Here is a 13,309-nt window from a genome sequence, read left to right as displayed (position 1 = left end):
TTTGGCTGCAGACAGGCATGGGAAATTAGTCGGAAGCCGAAAGCATCATAGTTAATAACCCTTATTCTGTTGTCTGGGATGTTTGTTTAAATACTATTGACACTGTGTATGCATTGTCATCTTCTCTAAATTGTAGCTCTCAACCGCTGAAGTCTTGTTAAAGACCACCTGGGGTTTCCTCGGCATGATGCTGAAGTGTGCATTCACCTGAAGGATAAACAAAACACAGATTTTTTTTGTTTGTTTGTTTCAATTTTTCTCTCACGTGCAACTAGCAGGAAATTTTCTAGACTAAAGAAAGAGATGGCCTGAGTGCAGTCGAAATAGACGCGGTGGAGTCCCAACCTTTGTATTTCAATTCCAGTGGTAGAAAATGAACAGACCCATCAACTGATTAATACAATTCAGTTCTGCTTAACATTCACAGTTCTGTTTGGTATGAGGCTGTATTTCAAAAGACTCATACTTGCCATTAAGTATGAAGAAATCAGTAACTATTCTTTTCATCAACAGCACGTTGGGTCCCCCCTCCCCCCATTTAGATTTTGCTTATTAAGTGAGGTCATTTGGGGGAAGAGCGGCTCTGGTGGGTGGGAAAAAAAAATCTAACAGGCCGACTCCCAAGTAGCGAGCTCCAGATCACGAGCCAGTCGGGACAAAGCGTTTTATATCTTGACTTATGAGGGCACAATAGCTGGCTTTTCAAAGGCACCACCTGTGATTTAGCGCGATTGACGTCTTTGTTAAGGAGGAGCCCGAGGGCAGAAGGGAAACAGCACGCGCTCCATCGGGAACCCGCCGCCGCGATCCGCCTTCAGGCTGTTTCTCAGGGTCGCCGAGGCCTCGCCAGGTTTTTGGTTACAGTTTTTTTAAAAAGGAGGTGCGGGGAGAGAGGGGGGAAATGAACGTCGTCCAGCCTAACTGACCCAAAGCTCTGGACGCATAGCTTGCAAGTGCCCATTTCACAGATGGGTAAATGAAGGTCAGGTCCGCGGAGTGCCTGGCTCAGCAGGTGCAGGGGGTCGGGACGCCGGGCTTCGGGGCACCCGCCTCAGGGTGCGGAGGGTGCGGAGGGTGCGCGGCCGCGGGGGGGGACGGCCAGTCCCCGTGTCCGGCCCAACCTTCGGACCAGTGGCTTTTTGCTTCCTTCCCCGAAGGTCGCTTCTGACAAATCTATCTATTTGGGGCAAATTGTCAGTGAGAAACTTCCGCTCGAACTGCCCGGGACAAAACCGGCTGTTTGAAAATGGTAAATCCCGCGGCCCGGCGAGGCCGAACAATGGGCCGCTGGGCGGCGGCGGCGGGGGCGGCGGGCGGGCGGCACAAAGGGCGGATTAATTGGGGCCGCCGCTGCGCGTCCGCGCCCGCTGCACTCAGCCCGCGCCGCGGGGAGCCCCATTGACTGGGCCCCGAGCCCCACTTTTCACAAACTCCAAACAAAAGTCAATTTCTTTTTTATAAGGCGGGGGAGGGGGCCGCGGCCGAGATTCTCCACTAGCTTTGGGGGGGGGGGTTAGCTGGAGGGAGAGGGGCGTGGGGGAGCCCGGAGTGGAAAGGGGCGCGGTGGGGCGGGCTCGCCCCGTCCCGCCCCAGCCGCCCCCCGCCCGCCTCCTCCCTTCCAGGCGGGAGCTGAGATCCCCGCGCAGGCCCGGTGGCCGCGGGGGCGGGAGCGCGGGGGGGGGGGGGTCTGTGCGCCGGGACCCAGGTGAGGCTGCGGCGCTGAGCTGGGGGAAGTACCGGCTGGTGATTTAGGAGGGAGGCGAGAGACGCTTCCTTAGTCTTCCTGGCCTCCCGAGGGGTGGCCGCTCCTCAGACGTTTATTGAGCAACTACTTTGTTCCAGGTAGGGGGCGGGCTAAACCGCATTTGTCCCCAGCTTACACTCTGTGTGCTCCAGGGCTGGCGAGTTGAAGTCCCGGGTGCTGGGTCCGCGCCGGCGGGTGGTAGGAAAGCTCAGGCAGGGGCTCACCTGCAGCAGGCTCAGTGAGGGGCGCGAGGCAGCCCTCAAGGCCAGGCTGAGACCGGACGGGCAGACAGACCCAGACGCCGCAGAAGGGAGGAGGGCAGCGGATGGGCCTGCGGGCAGAATCCGACCTGCGCTCCTTCTCAACCACAGTTTAAAGCTGTAGATTTAAAAGGAGGTTCTCTGGGCCAGTCCGTGTACCCTTCCAGATTTCCCTTGAGTCAGAGGCTCTGAAAACCAAGGACGAATATTTATCTAAAGATGTCACAACTTTGAATTTCAGTAATAACTTATCTGCTAATCTCTGACGGAAATCTAGAATAACTATTACTCCACTGTGTATATTGAGTTCCTAAAAGATAAATTTGGGAATCAACATATTTCTCTCTACCAATTCCCGGTATGTTTTCTTTTAGCATATTGATGCCTTTGCAAGTTCAAATCAAATCAATGACATGACCTTTTGCTAATTATAAAACTTGTTAAACCACACCAAAAACATATCGTATTGGACCCTTATTGGCAAGTGTGACAATGCTAAATGTGTCCATTCAAAAGTTGAATGAGGGTGTAAAGACCAAAATATTGCATTATTAGGAAGAAAAAAGAAAATGCAAGTATGAATCAGAGTGATGAAACTTCCACATTAAAGGATCGCTCTGTAGCTTTAGACAGAATCAATGATAGGCTCTCCTTTCTATTAAAAGAAAGCATATGGCCACAGCTTCCAAGAACAACCAGCACGATTGCTTATCACGTCTATTTTACAGGTGAAGGTCCTCAGCGAGAGGGCAATGCCAGGTGATTTTGATAAGGTCCACCCATGAAAGGGTGACGTGCTGCATCAGGCCTTCCCATGGCTTCCTCTGGTTAGCTTTCAGGGCCTTGAATTACTCTCTTTCAGAAAGGATTATTTTGGACACACTCAAAGTGAACATCATCAGAGGAAAGAAGCTCCTGGGGATCTGATTATAATTAAACTTTTTTTATGTCTTTTACACTTGCTCGCTGAGCAAACACTGCTGGAAAGGGAGGATGATGACCTTGCTACCCCCAGACTTAGGTTGCCAGAAAAGTACAGAAATCTAACTCCTGATAATGGCAGAACAGGGCCAAGTACAGCATCAGACCTAAATTACAATAGTCATGAGCCAAAAAGAAGGAGCACTAGATCCAGGGATGACCTAGGTTTAAATCAATAAGAGAATGACATTTTCTCATGGCTTTTCCTTGAAGAAGAAAGGCAAAGGAGACAGGCTGAGCTTTGCGTGGTATGTTAACCACAATCCTGGAAACAACATATCTAAGATTTGATTATGAAATATATCATACATATAAAATACTGTATGACTGTATCTGTACAATCCAAAGAATGAAATAAAATGAAAGCTCATATCCTAGCAGCTATGTTAAAAAAAAAAAAAGGAATCTCAGTACTATCTGTAAGAAGACTCCTTTGTGCCCTCCTGGGTTGCATCTCTCCTCCCCACCAACACACACCAGGGGTAGTCACCACCCTGACTCATTTGCTTGCTTGCTTTAGAATTTTACTACTTTTGTATGTATCCCTGAATAATATAGTGTAATGTTTTGCTTTTTAAAAACTTTATATAAACAGAAGCAAACATTATATAATCTTCAGAGATTTGTGTTTTTTCCCCCAACACTATGTTTAATATTGGTATTAAGTTAATTTCGGTACATTCACACAATATGTTTTCTTCGTTGTCATTGTTGTATAGTATTCTAATCTGTAGGCATATCACACAGGATTGGTCCTCACTATGAATGGACATTTGGGTCCTCTGTCCCTTCTTTCTTTTATAATTATGATAAATGTTGTTGTGAGCATCTCAGTGCCTCTTGGTACATACAGGCAAGAATTTCTCTAGCATAGTAACCAGCAGTAGAGTTGTTCTCTTAGTCAAGTTTAGTCAGTACTATCACACTGTTTTCCTTAATAGTTGTATTAATTTATACTCCCACCAGGAGGTGATAAAAGTTATTGTTTTTTCACATCCATGTCAACATTTACTATTGACTTATTTAAAAATTTTTATTCATGTGGAAAAATATCTTTTTGTATTTTTCCCATTGGGTTGTTTATCGTCTGACTCATAGGAGCCTTAAAAAGTGTATTTTGGATACTAATCCTTTGTCTAAATTATGTGCATGCCAAATACTTTCTCCCTTTTATGATTGTCCTTTCACTCTCCTTCTAATGTCTTTTTATGAACCAAAGTTTTGATTTTGTGTGGTAGATTGTATCAGTATTTTCCTTCATGAGTTGATATTTTTGTGTCTTGTTTTAGAAACCTTTCCCTATTGTGAGGTTGTAATGGTATTGTCCTAAATTGTTTTCTAAAAGTTTTATAGTTTTGTCTTCTACATCTACATCGTTAATGCAGCTGGTATTGATTTTTGTGTATGGTGTGGGGTAGGGTTACAATTTAGTTTTTTCACTGTTGTTTAATAAAATTTCCTAGTACCATTGATTGAATCTGTTCTCTGTTTATCTCTAGTGCTCATGACATTATAAAGGCAAGTCTACCTATATACACTGATTTTTCAGGTTCCTTATCATGTTCCTTTGGCCCGTTAGCCCTCTGCCAGTATCCCACTGTCTTATTTACTGGGAGGTGGGGTGCAAGTCTCCTTATCTTGTACTTTTTTAGGGAGACAACCATTTTTTTACTATTTGCTCTTCCATTTCAATATTAGAGTTAACTTGTCAAGTTCCATGAAAAATATTGTTGGGATTTTCATTGGAATTAGATTTAGTCAATATGGGGGAAATTGCCGTCTTCATGTTACTGAAGCTTCCTACTAACAACTTGATAATTCTCCATTTAAGATTTTTTAACGTTTTTTTCAATAAGGTATAATTTTCCTTTATACATGAGTTGCACAACTTTTATTAGATTTATATCTAGATTTATCATATATTTTTGCTACTATAATGGCATTCTTTTAAAATTATATTTTCTTATTGATTTTTAGAGAGAGATGAAGGGAGAGGGAGAAACCCTGATGTGAGAGTGAAGCATCAGTCAGCTGCCTCCTGCAGGCCCCCAACTGGGGATGGAGCCTGCAAACTGGGCATGGGCCCTGACCCGGCATCAAACCAGCAACCTTTGGGTGCATGGGATGGTGCCCAACCAACTGAGCTACACCAGCCAGGGCAGTTATTACATTATTGACTGTATTCCCTTGTGTTGTACTTTACATCCCTGTGACTGTTTTTATAAAGGCATTTTGCACATAATCTCTTCCTTCTTTTCACCCAACCCCCCAACCTCCCTCCCATCTGGCAACCATCAAAATATTCTCTGTATCTATGAGTTTGTTTCTGTTTTGTTTGTTTATTTTGTTTCTAAGATTCCACATATAAGTGAAAGCATATGGTATTTGTCTTTCTGTGTCTCACTTATTTCACTTAGCATAATACCCTCTAGATCCATCCATGTTGTCGCAAATGGCAAGATTTCATTCTTTTTATGGCTGAGTAATATTCCATTGTATATATGTACCACCTTTCTTTATCCATTTGTCTATCAGTGGACATTTAGGTTATTTCCATAGCTTGTCTATTGTAAATAATGCTGCAATGAAAGTAGGAATGCATATATCTTTTCAAATTAGTGTTTTGGGTTTCTTCGGATAATACTGTACCCAGAAGTGGAATTTCTGGGTTCTTCTTTGTCTCTTGTTATAACCTTTGTTTTAAAGTCTATTTTGTCTGATATAAGTACTGCTATCTCAGTTTTTTTTTCTTTCCATTTGCATGAAATACCTTTTTCCATCCTGTTACTTTCAGTCTGTGTCTTTTGACCTGAAGTGGGTCTCTTGTAGGAAGCATGTGTATGGATCTTGTTTTTGTATCCATTCAGCCATCCATGTCTTTTGATTGGAGCATTTAATCCATTTACGTTTAAAGTAATTATTGATAGGTATGTAGTTTTGCCATTTTATTATTCATATCTTGATCTTTTCCACCCCTTCTTCTTATAAGAGTCCCTTTAACATTTCTCGTAATACTGATTTGGTGGTGATGAACTCTTAGCTTTTTCTTATCCTTCAGTTTTAAATGCCAGCCTTGCTGGGTACAATCACCTTGGTTGTAGGTCCTTGCTTTTCATCACTTTGAATATCTCGTGTCAATTCCTTTTGACCTGGATATAATTCTTGGTTCATAGTTATTTTCTCTCAGCACATTCATGACATGAATCCACTGTCTTTTTCTTTTTTTTCTGTTGCTGCTGTTGAAACATCAGTGTTTGGTCTAAGACTGCATGTTCACAGGTGATCTGTCTTTCTTCTCTGTGTAAAGTTTTCCCTCCCCTTTTCAGTTCTGCATTTTTATGATCATAGTACTACATGTGGATTTCTTTTCTTTATCCTGCTTGAGAAGCATGTGGTGTCCTGCATCTGAGCACTAGTGTTTGCAATAATATTGGAACTTTCTCAGCCATTATCTCTTTGGAAATTGCCTTCTCCCTACACTACTGTTTTCTTCACAAACTTTGATTAAGAGTAAAACTCCTAACATTTGTTTTCTACTTTTTTGTCACTGTTTCTGGACTATTGTCTGGAAATTATCTTTAAACCTGTTTTCCAGTTCACTCATTCTTTTTTCTGTTGGGTCTAAACAGCTGTTTAAGCCTCCTCTCCCATTTAAAAATTAATCATTTTATATTTTATTCCCTGAAGTACTTTTGGGTTCCATTTTAAACTGCTTGGAAGTTCCTTACAATCTCTAGTTCCTGGAAAATATTTTCAAGCTCCTCTTTTATTTCATTAAGTATATAAAATTTGCATTTGTTCACTAATGATGTCAATACTTGATGTCTCTAAGGGACTACTTTTGGTATCTGCTGCTCGCTCCTTTTGGTGCCATGTCTTCCTCAGCTTTATGATGTTTTTCTTCCAGGAGCTTCTCTTGTCTTGGCACTTTATCTCTGAGGTTCTTAGAGGCCACAGTTGAAGGTGAAGGTTTGCGTAGAAGATTTGCATCTGTTCTTCCTAGTCAAGTCACCTGGTCGTACTACCAACTTGGGGTCCTTTCATATTAAAATACTCTATTACTATGGCTAAAAAATTTTTAGGTGGGATGAATCCAAACGGAAAACCTGTGTGAGACCTAGTTGTGCTTCTAAGTTCTCAGGCAAGTGTTTTTTTCCGCCCTGTCCTCCCAGCATCAACATTAAGGTAGACAAATGTCCGTGCTATGGCACCCCTCTATAGGGCAGGGTTTCTTTTTAAATGTTTCTTTACACTGAGGATGCAGCCCCTTTGTGTTTTTAACTTTAAAGATTCTCCTATCAGGTCCCCTACTTTGGGCAATTCTTGAGCATTATCTCAGAATTAAGATTCAGTGTCTCCAGAGTCTGACAGGAACTCTCAGGGTGAAAGCTGACTTTGGGACTTGCTCACCTGCCAGAATTCCTGTTTTCACTTACATTTTGGGATCTAAACACTCCTTCCTTTTGTGCCAGTGATACATTTAAAATACATTTTTTAGCCTGGCCGGGCGTGGCTCAGTGGTTGAGTGTCGACCTAGGATCCAGGCGACTGGGTTTCAATTCCCAGTCAGGGCACATGCCCGGGTTGGGGGCTCGATCCCCAGTCAGGGGTGTGCAGGAGGCAGCCAATAAATGACTTTCTCATCATTGATGTTTCTATCTCTCTCTCTCCCTCTCCTTTCCTCTCTCTGAAATCAATAAAGATATATTTTAAAAATATATATATTTTAAATATGGTATAAAGCATTTCAGTTATTTTAGTAGAGATTGTCATTCAGTGTGTGTGTGTGTGTGTGTGTGTGTGTGTGTGTACAGAAAGAGAGACAGAGAGACAGAGACAGAGACTAACAGAAAGAGAGATTTTAAGGAACTGACCCTTTCAATTGTGGGGGCTGGCAAGGCCAAAATCCACAGGGCAGGCCAGCAGGCTGGAAATTCCAGCAAGTCTTGAGTCCAAAGGCAGGTCTGTAGGCTGAATCCCTTCCTCTTCAGGGGACCTCAGCCTTTTTTCTTAAGGCTTCGACGGAGTGGATTAGGCCCACCCACATTATGGAGCGTAATCTGCTTCACAAAAATCCTACTTTAACCACATCTAAGAAATACCTTCACAGCAACATCTAAACTGGTGTTTGACCAAACACTGGCACCATGGCCTAGTCTAGTGCCACATAAAATTAACCATTGCAGGATGTAATCCACAAAGTGCTGGGAACAGAAGCCAGAGCTGTAATTTCTCATGATGAAATGGTAGCCCCATGCAAGGGCCCAATAATGTGATGCCCAGAGGCTTCAACGGAGAGCTCCTCCTAGGAGGCCGCCTGCCCGCTCTGTGCTCACAGCCTGGTGCTCACCGCGGGCCTGGCGCTACTATGGGTACCATAGGCTGTGCCCAGCCAGCTCTCCACGTAGCAGACCAGGAAAAGGAGGGGACAGTCAGTTGCCTTAAGTTCTAGGCCAGATAATGCAAGCTGTCCTGGAAAGTTATGTCATTTATTCAAACTGGCCAAAATTTATTAAGTATTTTAAACTAAAACTATAAAGAGGGCAGGACTGAGCAGAGTAACTACTACGTTGTAGGGGGATCAGAATAACGGTCAGTCCTACTTTAGAATCTAAAGGGTGTTTTCAGGTGAATAAAAAGATTCTTTTTCTTCTCCCCCTCCTTTCCCTCCCCAATCCTCTCCTCCTCCTCCCCACTCCGGCTTTTCTAGATATTCATGATTTCTTAGGAGCCTAGAAACAGAGGACAATAGAAATGCAAAAATCCGCAGGTTACCTGGCTGTCCACAGAAAGCTGCTGTTTCCTCGCAGTGAAGGGCGGGCCCACTTCTGCTGGAAGAGCTTCTCTGCGCTAGTTGGGGATGGGGGGGGGGGGGGGGGAGTCATGGCAGCAGGAGGGATGGGGGAGCAAGGGAGTCCTGCAGCCTTCCTGTTCCCGGTCTTCTTTCTTCATTTCTCTCTCTCACTTTTCTGTCCCTGTCCTGAGAAGTCAAGCCTCGCCTCAGCAGGAAGCATTAGTGCTTAAAACAGAACAGTGAGAGGCTAAAAAAACAAGCAATTTCAAAATATATGCACAGCCCAGAGCCTGGAAGAAAAAGTGAATGGTGGTTATCTGAATGGTGGAATTATCGATTATCTTTATATTCCCCTATATTTTTCAAAGTTTCTACCATAAACACAAATAACTTTATACTCAGAACATAAATTGTGTTCAAATTTATTTTACAGAACAAGAACCTAAAATACCTTAAGGAATTTGAATTTTAAACTCAAATGTCTTTTCCGTATGCACAGCGTATAATACTAAGCTTTTATACTGTTTAAAGCCACATCCATGCAAGATACTCCAGTGCTGAAAAACTTATTTTCATGTGAGCAAAATTAAAACTCACTAAATGATAAACATATTAAGATCCTTTGATAAATTTGTGTGGAAATCTTTAACATTTTAGATGAATTCCTCCAGAATTTATGAATTTTTCATTTTATTAGCATATTCTAAAAATCTGCTTTGCTAAAACTAAAATATTTTTTCACCTTCTAATTGAAGCTGGTATTTTGTCTATGAAATTTATAGCTTTAAAAGGTACAGTCTTTAACCTTTGTTACCTCTTTCAAACCCATATAGTCTATGTTCAGGGGAACTGTAGTTTAAAGTTCTTAGATTCCAAATCAGGAGGCATGTTCATTAATAAAAGCTATGGTTCTTTGAATTGCATGATTATGGAAAGGCCAGAGGATCAGTTTGGAGCAGAAGGGCTCAAGGTAGTTCCTTCTAGAGAGTAATCACATAAAACAGGAAACGTGTAAATCTGTGAACACAGATACATTCCTATGTTTCTCTGCAGAGGGGTCACTAACTACTGACCAAGCTAGGGAGAAATTAGCATTAGTGGTAAGACCTCCTAGGATTTGACTGAATTTTCTTGAAAAGAAAAAAGAATCCTAAAAGGTTAGGTAATAAGAAAAAAATGGTACTGCGCTGGCATGCCACTGTGCCTCTCCGGAGGGTTGCAAGGATGGTGCTCAGTGACCTCTCCGAAATGTCACAAAGAGCAGTGGCATCTGGATTAGTAGGGAAATTAACATGCAGAAGGGACTTAAAAGTACCCTACAGAGACCAAGAAAATTCTTTAATGTGTATATATATATGTATATATATAAATTGTGTGTATACTGAATTAAGCTCTACAAAATATCTCTTGATAGACACATGGACTCCTTGTTTGGTGCATGAATATAAGAAGGAATGCTGGACCACCTGTAGTTCTTAATATTAAACCAATATCTCATCAGGCAAAACAAAATTCAGAATCAAGACTTTAGAATTTCAGTATCCAGATTTTGTCACCTTGGTGAGAAACATTAAATACACTACTAAAAATTTGTGATATGGGGACTCTAAAGAACAATATAAATGAACAAACAAAATAGAAACAGGCTCATAGATACAGAGAACAGACTGATGGTTGCCGGAGGGAAGGGGTTAGGGAACTGGCTAAAAAAGGTAAAGGCAATGAGAGGTACAGAGTGGTAGTTAGAAAGTGGTCATGGCAGTAATATTGGAGCAACCATGTATGGTGCCAGGTGGATACTGGAAATACCCCTGGGAACACTTTGTAAAGTATTTGATTGTCTAACCACTATGCTGTATACTTGAAACTAATACAAAATAATATTGAATGTAAACTATAATTTTAAAAAGTTTAAAAGAAGAAACACAGAAAAAAAAGATTGATGTGATAAAAGAGCAGGGAAGGAGAGCTGAGAGGAGTAAAATGGAGGTGAAAATAGGAAGAGAGAAGAGAGAAGCAGAGAGGAATAAGAAAGTTAGGTAAAGGGGGAGGAAGAGGAACCGTGTACTGAATGAGGGGATTAAATCGGGGGTGTGGGGGGTGTGGGTGTGGGGGGTAGGGGGTGGGAACGCAGCTCCACTGGGCCCATCACGCATGAACTTTTAAGGCAGAGAACCCAACCCATAAACAAGAGATAACCTTTCAGCAGAGAAAAACATCCCACTTTCTTAGTAGTTAGGAAGTTCCTGGCACGGGAAAGGGCTCTTCCCCCTCGTGGGTAGGTCTTACTGATACTGAGAACAAAGAAAAAGGAATTGGTATTAGGGGTGCTGGGCCGCTGCTGGGTTGTCACCCATTTTCTCTGGCCCAGTGTGGGGACTCCCAGCCCTATGAATGCCTGGTACTGGAAGGCTCTCTTACTTCTGTCCCACCCTCTGTGCTTTCCCTTTGTGTGGGGTGAGGTGACGGGTCGAAGGCGGATGCTGTGAATACGTGGAATTGATTCCAGCAGATTTTCTCTCCAGCAACTCACTTGCTCACCTCTTTCCCACTTCTTCCTGGACGTTGTGTCTTTTTCACAAGAACAGAAGGAAGCCTGGTGAACCATGTCATCTAATGGAAACTTGGGACCCTGTAAATGCTCATGACCTGGACTGAAACCTGGAAGAATGCACTTGAAAACCGTACATTTCCCATGGTCCCTATACTTGTCCTTTCTCATTATATTTGATGTTAAGTGTCATGCAAAGTGAAAACTGTTGCCCCATTTAAAGGTGAGTGTTACAATTTGATAAGTGGGGACAGAGGAGGGTGAGTGAGGCAATTTAAAACCTGAAACAGGCCGAAAGCTGACCATTTAACTAAAAGGCCTTTGCTATTTTTAAGCTTAATGGAGTAACAAAAAATAGTAGAAGTTTAGAAAAATGATATTTCTAAATCATTTATAGAGACTTAACCTAATATAGCTTAGTTGATTTTTTTTAATGTACTCATAGACTGTTGTAAAATCTTATGATTGCTGAAGCTGAATTTCTAATTATTTTTGTTTCAGAATCTGAAAATTGCTAATCCCTTCTTCAATTTTGTAATAAGAACAAATAAATATTTAAAAAGGAATCACTCAAGATTTTGGTAAGAAATTTCTATCTCTTGTAATGAGCAGACATAAGGTCCCAAAATACAATAATAGTCATAATAATAACAACAAAACAAACTAGCAATGACTACCTTTTATTGGCTCTAATTATGTCCTGGGAATTTTGCAGTTTTAGCTCCCTTATCTCGTTTAATTCATCCTATAAAGTAGTTACTGCTGTAGCCCCATTTTACAGATGAGCTAACAGAGGGCTATTTTAGGGTCTAAACCCAGAATTGCTCATAAGAAAATGCAGCAAGATCCATTCGTTCACTCATTCTGAAATGCGTGCAGTCCAGCTGGGCATGCTGGCACCAAGACACAGATGTGGACACTGCCCTCATGAAGTTTACAGTCTACAGGGGATAGACTCTTCAATCATTTTTGCTTAAATGACTGCAAAAATGCAGATCTAATTAGACAGAAAAAAATAGTATTTCTTTGAACAAATTGATCATATGTATTTTTGAAGGTTAGTTATATGGTAATTCTGGGATCATTTAAAACAATTATAATTGTGGGAGACATTTATTTTTTGAATTTTTCATAACAGCTTTATTGAAATATAATTGATATACCATAAAATTCACCCTTTCAAAGTGTACAATTCAGTAGTTTTAAGGATATTCAGAGTTGTGCATCCACCAACACTCTCAAATTCCAGAATATCTTTATCACCCCAGAAAAGAAGCTCCCTTTCCATTAGCAGTCACTCCCCCCCCCCCCCAGGCCCCAGAAACCACCAACTTACTTTCTGTCTTTATGGATTTGCCTTTTCTGAACATTTCATGTGAGTGAAATCATACACTATGTAGTCTTTTGTGTCTGGCTTCTTTCACTTAGCATGTTTTCGAGGTTCATCCTGTTGCAGCATGCATCAGTACTTCATTTCTTTTTATTTTCAAACACTGTTCCATTGTATAGATATGCCTCGTTTTATTTATTCATCCATCACTTGGTAGACATCTGAGTTATTTCTACAGTTTGGCCGTTACGAATAATGCTGCTGTGAATATTCCTGTCTAAGTTTTTGTGTGGACGTATGACTTTAGTTCTCTTGATTATATGTCTGGGCGTGGAATTGTTGGGTTATATGGTAATTCTATGTTTAACTTTTGGAAGAAATGCCAAACTGTTTTCCAAAGTGACTGCACCATTTTACATTTTCATTAGCAATGCTTGAGGGTTTCAATTTCTCCACATCATTGCTAACCCTTATTACTGCCTATCTTTTTTATTATAGCCATTCTAGTGGTGTGAAGTGGTATCTCATCGTCTTCATTTGCATTTCCTTAGGGCTAAAGAGGTTGAGGATGCTTTTTTTTTTTTTTTTTTTTTGTGATTTAAAATAATCTTGACTAAAGGAGCACAACAGAACCGCTTGAGGAGCTTTT

This window comes from Miniopterus natalensis, chromosome 5 (assembly GCF_054644295.1).
Source record: "Miniopterus natalensis isolate mMinNat1 chromosome 5, mMinNat1.hap1, whole genome shotgun sequence".
In the NCBI taxonomy this organism is placed as follows: Eukaryota; Metazoa; Chordata; class Mammalia; order Chiroptera; family Miniopteridae; genus Miniopterus; species Miniopterus natalensis.
Note: the sequence above shows the minus strand (reverse complement) of the source record.